The sequence below is a fragment of the Diaphorina citri genome, unplaced genomic scaffold, assembly GCF_000475195.1.
Source record: "Diaphorina citri unplaced genomic scaffold, Diaci psyllid genome assembly version 1.1 scaffold69, whole genome shotgun sequence".
NCBI lineage: Eukaryota > Metazoa > Arthropoda > Insecta > Hemiptera > Psyllidae > Diaphorina > Diaphorina citri.
Genome location: NW_007377506.1, coordinates 232,716 through 240,879, shown reverse-complemented (window position 1 = coordinate 240,879; position 8,164 = coordinate 232,716). Strand labels below are relative to the sequence as shown.

At 37.1% G+C, this 8,164-nt stretch overlaps 1 long non-coding RNA gene across 1 annotated transcript in view; it reads left to right on the top strand.

Moving 5' to 3' along the window:
- The first annotated feature begins 1,178 nt into the window (after positions 1–1,178).
- Positions 1,179–8,164, top strand: part of LOC113471999 — a 26,554-nt gene continuing 19,568 nt past the window's right edge. The window contains exon 1 of the long non-coding RNA XR_003394490.1: positions 1,179–1,520. This is a non-coding gene — a long non-coding RNA (uncharacterized LOC113471999). The remainder of the gene's footprint in view (positions 1,521–8,164) is intronic.

The window sequence follows — 8,164 nt, the reverse complement described above, 5'->3', positions numbered from 1 at the left end:
AGCCTTCATGAGCGTGTAAAGTTTGCAGGAAATTCAAAATTTTGATTTTTTTTTCACAACAACATCAAATGTCCCGAGCAAAGCTCCCTCGCAGGCAACGCATTAATATGTTTGTGCGCATACGTTTCTGCGCAGTTCTTTCTGCTCCTGCGCTAGAGCGCTAGCATAGTGGGGCTACCTAACGGACGAAAAAAACAACTGCGTAAAGTCTGACGTCACATATATTTGAACTCTTTCATTAGAACGTTATCTCTAGTTTGCATGTTTATATTATACTTTTCATTTAAATTAGATATTACAAACAAGCGAATTACAAAGCAAACAAAAATAAATAAAAAATAAATTTTAAAAATTGCCGCTGGGACAGAGGGTTGAAAAAAATGCCCAACAATCCCACACTATCCTTGCTTAAGTTACCACTCCAATGCAAAACTGTAGAAACAATAGGTATCCTATCTCACCTTGTCCGAGCTCATCTCAGCTCGGTACATAAACACACCCTGAAATTTGTTCCAACAACCTGAACATAGGTGACGCTAAAACCGGTCTTAAATCCTTAAATGATCGACTGAAGTGTTATCTAAAGCTTTCTCGCTTTGAGTTCATAGGTCGTCGCGACAAATTTCGAGATCAGAGCTCATTTGTGTGAGAAAATGTGAAAAAAATCCCCCAAAAACCAGTTTTTTTGGTTTTTTGGCTTTATGGTTTTCTGGACAAAATTTGCACCACCATTTTCGTGATCCTGGTAAAAAGACCTTTAATTTGATATATAGGTCGACCAGGTTTGGATAAGTCCTTCTATGGGAACAGACAGACAGACTGACAGACTGACAGACGACACCGAGGCGAATACAATAGTCCGTCCCTTATACCTTTTTATTACTATTGTAATGATAAAGGAAGGACGGACTAAAAATTGAATTTTCGACCTTTTATAGTTATTTTTTCGGAGTTTTGACCTCAGAATTTGGATTTTGCCCAGCTTTTTACATACGAATCGACCATTTATTTATAATTTTTACCCATTTGCATATTTGCAACGGCTCCATTGTACAGCGATTCTGTATGTGTACCCAGTAAATCCTAATCATGTTTTTCTCTGTGCGACGTTGTCGTTTGTACAATGCTTGATAACATCGATTTGGAGTGTGCGTAGTGCGTACTCACCAAGACCAAACTTTTCTTTTCCTTGATTTTTTTTTTTTCGCAAAGTTCAATTTTTTACGATTTGCCCAAAAGTTTCGAGTTAACCTCTGCCTTTTTGGTTTGATGGAGTTTCTCTTACTAGTTTAGGTTTACTTATCTGTTATCCGTTCAGTTTGTGTGGACCCTTTCCAAAAACTTTTCTGTAATATAAAAGTGTTTTTGTGTTTATTTAAAATTTATTGTCGTGAGGGACAGTGTTTTTTGAGATAACGAATACCTCTACCACCGTAAGCTCCAGAATCCGATTTATAACACACTCAAGTGCTTTACCTATCTGCATGTTGGATCTAGTCACTGAAACTGCTTCTGTAAATGTAAGTACAACATATAAGTAACTCTTGTTTCTTTCTCCCTCCCTTCCTTTTCTTGTAAATGAGATCCAAATATTGAAAGAAAGACCCCAAGCTGTACACACATCACCATCAGTATAATGAAAAATGCCCAATTGCCACTATCTGTTCAGGTTGTGATCTAGTCACAGTGAGTAAGAAGGTACAAGGTACAATGAACAACCAAATTTATATTGCCATTGCCAAAGCTTCAACACCTACCTACCTATATCATTTTTTTCAATTTTACAGGAGCAAGAAAAAAACTGTACAAATGATAGGCAGTGTTTTTTAGCCTAAAACAAATTGGCAGTAAATCTAAAAGACATAATTATTATAACAGTACCTACTTTTTTGGAATATCTGAAAACCACTCTCACAAAGTGGTTTTCTGAAAACCACTCTCACAAAGTGGTCAGACAGCACAATAATCTTGAAATTGTAAAAATCATATTTGAGCTTTATTTTTTTAAACAAATAAAAAAAATATAAAAAAATATTTTATTTGTTTTTTCTATTCACTTTATTTGTGTCATAAAAAAATGCAAAAAGGAGGTACTACTAAATAGTCTGCAAGAGTGTGACCTAATATTTTTCATCCCTAAATATTTCCACTCAAAGGAGAAAGTACATATGAAATGCCCTGATATGAACATGCAACATTATTCACTCTGTATCTGTAATTTAACTTCATCTAATTCTCTTGACTGATTTTAAGGTGATGACATAAAATCCTACCTATCTAGATTTAAACATGAACTTATTGCCTTGAAGCTGAAAGCCTCTTTGACTCCACCAGGAATCAAACCTGGGACTTCAGGTGTGCCCCACCTGAACATGGAGGTTGGCTGAGTGGTTATGATTAAATACCTATATTATCTGATATGTGACCAACTTAAAAGCCTTGGTACCTATATAGTATATACCTATACACTACACATTTGTAGGTAAACTTGTACTTAGGTATAATGTAGCAAAATGGTAGATAGATAGATGGTAGATGACATGCCTCAGGCAAAAGAGTTGGTTCAGATCTTCTAGTGACTCATTGGCTTAAAACAAGAATATTTTGTAAGTATCCCATCATCTCTCCAAAAAAAGAGAGAGAGAGAGAGAGAGAGAGAGAGGGGGGGGGAGAGAGAAAGAGTGGGACAGTTTTCACTCTCACGTAAACCCCGGGTGTACCTCTAATGACCTTTCTCTTTTATCTTTTCCCTATCTATCTATCTATCTATCTATCTATCTATCTATCTATCTGTCTGTCTGTCTGTCTGTCTGTCTGTCTGTCTGTCTGTCTGTCTGTCTATCTATATGTCTGTCTGTCTGTCTGTCTATCTATCTGTCTGTCAACCCCGGGTGTACCTCTAATGACCTTTCTCTTTTATCTTTTCCCTATCTATCTATCTATTCCCACGATTTCTCTCTCTCTCTCTTTATGTATTAGGTACTTCTGTTTCGTTCTTTCCTTTTTCGTTTCCTCATCTCTATATTCTCTCTCTCTCTCCTTCTGGATCTCTCTTTCTCTCTTCCTGTAGTTATTCTCTTTCTTCCGTCTCTCTCGCGCTCTCATCTTCTCTCTCTCTCTCTCCCTTTCTCTTCCTCTTTTCTTTATCTTATCTTCTATTCTTGTGTGTTGTTCTTTCTTGTACCATTGATTGGCCATTCTCTAGAGGCCGGAGCTCTATCTCATTTAGTTACAATGGTAGGTGCATGAAGAAATAGCAGGAAAAAAACCAAATGGTACCTAGAATATAAGTGCTGCTTGATTTATTTTTTTGACGTGGCGTGGGTAAGGATCATTTTGGTAAGATTCCATTTAATTCTTAATTGTACCATAGAAAAAAATGTTTATTCTACAATAAAACCATCTGGTTGGGTGGAAGAGCTCTCTAAGTGAGAATCCTGCCATCAAGAAAAAGTAACTTCAGAGTCAGAGTTCATGTCACCTCGCTGATTTCGTTGGAATTTGTACCAGCTCCTCTCCAGTCTGTCTGTCTGTCTATCTATCTGTCTGTCAACCCCGGGTGTACCTCTAATGACCTTTCTCTTTTATCTTTTCCCTATCTATCTATCTATTCCCACGATTTCTCTCTCTCTCTCTTTATGTATTAGGTACTTCTGTTTCGTTCTTTCCTTTTTCGTTTCCTCATCTCTATATTCTCTCTCTCTCTCCTTCTGGATCTCTCTTTCTCTCTTCCTGTAGTTATTCTCTTTCTTCCGTCTCTCTCGCGCTCTTTCTTATTCTAGTAAACACGTTGTGAAATTTCAGCAACGTGTTATTAATGTTAAAATAAGATTAGTTCTCTCTCTCTCTTTCTTTCTTTCTCTCTCTATCTCTATCTCTCTCTCTTTCCACATGTTTCCCTCTCTCTTCCTCTTCAAGGCTTTAAACATTATATTGGGAATAAAGGGAGAACGGGCTCTAGTCTTGATTTGAAATCATTACATGAAAGTAAAATCAAAAAATCAAATCAAGAATGATAATAAACTGGATATTAAACAAATTAGGTACATAGGTACTGATTTTCTCTAATCACAATCAAATAAACTACGGGCTAAAAAAATCCCGGAGGGACGGACCCAGCTTGTTTTTCTCCCTCTTGAAGCTACTTGCTGATTACTTACTATGAAGACAAAAACATCTCTCATTAACTGTGGAAAAATGTATCCCCTCATTCCTTGTGGATTTAACAACTTAATGAGAGATTTTTTGCCTTCAAGGAGGAACTAAAACAGAAAGCTTATGAAATGAAGACAGTTTTCATTTGAAAGCAATGAGAGCTGAGGATAAGCATAGTGCCAGGGGAATTCAGCTCTATACAAAGAAGACACTTTGTAGTTTCTGGAGTTGTGAATGGATGATTATTACTTACCTATTTGGTTTAATTAAAGTGCACCACTTGAAGAGGGTGTGGTTGCCAGTCTGTTTCTTCAACAAAAACTCTCAATAAGATTGTCCAATATTGATGAAATTTACCAAGCATTGTTTAAGTATCACCCAAAGAAAATTTACTCATTACTTTTTCCCCCCTCCATAGTATTATTAAGTACTTGTATCTTTGAAACACCCTGCTAACACATGTCTGGGTACAGACTTGGCTTACCCATGTGTCTACAATGTTTTATAATTTATATAATCTGCTCGGTAAATGTTGCAGTTAGTTATGGGGAGGGAAGGAGAAAAAGAAGAGAGGGGGTAAAGTATCTCATCCTGCTTATTTGTTACTTGTCATCTTCTTCTTCTTCCTCTCTCCTACATCTGGTCATCTCTCTCTCACATGTCATCTTTCTTTCCCCTATCCTTCTTTTTCAATTCTTACCTCGATCCCAGCCGAGGCATGGAATTTTATCCTCATTTATTTGAGACTTTGACCACATAATAATGGAGCTCTAAGGGTTAGGTGGTAGATAACGCCTAAGGCGTTAACCTCGCCTAGTGGTTACCTTCCACTCAAGAGTCTATTATTATTATTATTAAGTGTTGGAAGGAGAATTATGTGAAAGAATAGGGAGAGAGGGGGCTGAGGAAATAGAGAACAAGCTGGGCGGTGGGCGGGAGGGACGGACCCAGCTTGTTGTTATTATTACTATTGTAATAATAAAGGAAGGACGGACTATAAAGGAAAGAAATTGGAGAAAGAAGAGGAGGACTAAGTAGTGATAGATATTGGCGCAGTGAAGAAAAAATGAAAAGAAGAAGAAGAAGAGATAGAGAGGGAGAGAGATAGACATGAAGAAAAATAAGAAAAGAAAAAAATATAATGGTCTCTCCATGGAGCTGGAAAAATGGATAGCTGTCAATATGTCAATAATAAATTGGTTTATATTTATCTATCTACATACATATTGCTATTGTTATTGTCTGGACTCTTTGGTCTAGGGAATTTCGGGACGACGAATGGTTCCCCTACCCTAATAATAATAAGTACATGACTGCTGTGAATTCCCCATGGGGTAAGCAACTGCGGACATCATAACTTGTGGACATGGAACCAAATCTGTACAGAAAGCAGAACACTTTGAAATGCGAGTGGGAAATTTGATTTTGAAGGGGGAAAAAATCAACTTGTAAGAATTACTGCCTGTTTAGTAGTGAATCTAGAATTATGGGGTTCCCATAGGCCCAATCGATCTAATATCTAGACCAAAATTTTCTTTCTCTTATCCATCTCCGTCTTACTTAGGTACACTCTTCTTATCCATTCTTCTCTCTCTCTCTCTCTCTCTCATCCATTCTTAATTCTTTCTCTTTCGCCCTTTATTATGTTATGGGGGTGTAATGTACATTGTAAGGTAAGGTTCTGAGCTTAGGCTTTAGCCAGAGGCATATTAGAATTAGATAAGAAGTACATAGCGTAGGAGGAGAATATTTTGATCCCATCAGGTTAATGTTATGTTTGTAATAATGTTCATGTGAGGGGATAGAAATGGTATGAAGGTATATTTTTGTTTGTATTGTGTTTCTCTGAATGGAAAATTCAATTGGAAATGATTTCTCTCCTTCTCTCATTCTCCCTGCCTCTTTTTCTCTCACACAGACCCCGGGGTTATTAAGAAAGGAGAGGGAAAAGAAAAGTGAAACATAAGGTGAAGTGAGAGAGAAATGAGAGAGTGAGGCGGAAAAGAGAGAAAGAGGGAACATAAACAGTTTATTTTTTACATAACTGATTGGAAAATTTAATTTAAAAAATAACAATAAAAAACAAAGTTTCGTCAATTTTGTCGACATTTACGTCTCCCTCCTCTCTCTCTCTTTCTGCCTCTTTTTCTACGCTTCCTTTTCCTCTCCCTCCCTCTATCTCCCTCATTTAAGAAGTAAACTTTCACCTTTCAGTTTCAGTGTTGATTTCACCTTGAATTTCATTAGACTTTCGTTGTTATTCTTGAAAAATATCAAATTATACTTCTTCTCGTCTTGTGATTTGATTTGTGTTCGCCATATTAGGTTTCTAATTGGATTGAGCTTGAGCAACATCTGATGAAATCCCTGCATTCCCTGTACTTCTGTGTAATGGTAAAGAGAAATTTCATCTCAACTCCTTTATACTTATCGCTGTGAATAGATCGCTTGAACTTTATGAGTTGAAATATTACATCTCCCAGGGCTATTTAACTTTCAACTAGGATTTTACTCAAGAGCTTACGCTGTCTTTCCGATTAGCAAAATGCTATTAACTCGTTAAGTCAAACTTTCTGCTTTCTGCAGAAGTTAAGCTACAGGGTGATGGGATTTTTATCTCGTTACGAATATTTTCCTGGACTGACGGTTGTACTTTTTGCCGCCCTGTATGATTCTAATTTGTTTTTCAACAGAACTTGTGTTTACCTCGTAGGAAAGGCAATTAAATGAGATTGAATTTCAGTAATTTTTGCTCAAATTCAATGCATGTCTGGATGGGTGACTGATATACTCAAGGTCTTTTGTTCATTGGCTGGGTTTAGCTCAAATATCTTGTGGAATCTGGAATTTCAAAGGTAATAGTAACAAAAGTTGGACTAGAGTTAATTTCCATCCCCAACTTTTTTACTTTAAACTTTGGCTTCCCAGGTAACAATAGTCGTTCTCCTCTAGTATTATTGTTTTATTACTTCTTACTTTTTCCTCTCTCCTCAACCATCAGACACTAAATATGTCTACCTACTGTCTTATTCAAACAATGTGCATTTAAAAACACTCTTATATCAAAAGACTACAGTATATGCACCAAATTAGCAAAATTGTCGTTGTACGTGTTACAAGTGTCCTTAGGTTTAAAGTATAAATTTATAACAAACTCTTTTGAGAAACAGGGCCTCCATCTTGTGATCCCTGCAGAATATAAATTCAGACAAAAAACACACCATTACATAGGTAGATACCATACCCACCGAAGTTTTAATGTAATTTAAGTTTTTTCCCTGAAGTTTCTAGGGGGGTTTGGGTCCCGAAGTTTCTGTATCAATTCAGGCGTATACAAGAAAGACAATAGGTACAGACTGTACCCTACAATAGGTACAGACTGTACCCTACAATAGGTACAGACTGTACCCTACAATAGGTACAGACTGTAGCTATATACATAAGTTCGGTTGGCTTTGGAATTTCAATAGATGGGTAAAAGTTAGGTTCTAAAAGGATCGGAATGTGTTTAGAAGTTAGGTGAGGTTTGGAATATCAATGAACAAGAGTTCAAGGTGTGAGGTGTGGAATATTAAACTGTTTAGTATGTGTGTAGGACATAGATAAATGAGACTATTCCCCCCCCCTCTAATCCCTAAGGATAAGGGTGGGGGTGTCTTGTCTGTGAGTGTGTATAGGAAAAGAGAGGGAGGGAAGTGTTTGCCTCGGTGGCGTAGTGGTCAAGACGCTCGCCTGGTAAACAGGAGGGCGTGGGTTCGATCCCAGCCGAGGCATGGAATTTTATCCTCATTTATTTGAGACTTTGACCACATAATAATGGAGCTCTAAGGGTTAGGTGGTAGAAAACGCCTCCGGCGTTAACCTCGCCTAGTGGCTACCTTCCACTCAAGAGTCTCTTTGTTGTTTGTGGGTGTGTCGTGTTGGTCTCTCTATGATATTATGTTAGTGGAGAGAGATAAGAAAAGTTATTAAGAGGAAGGTTGTGAATTATTATAATAATTATATAATC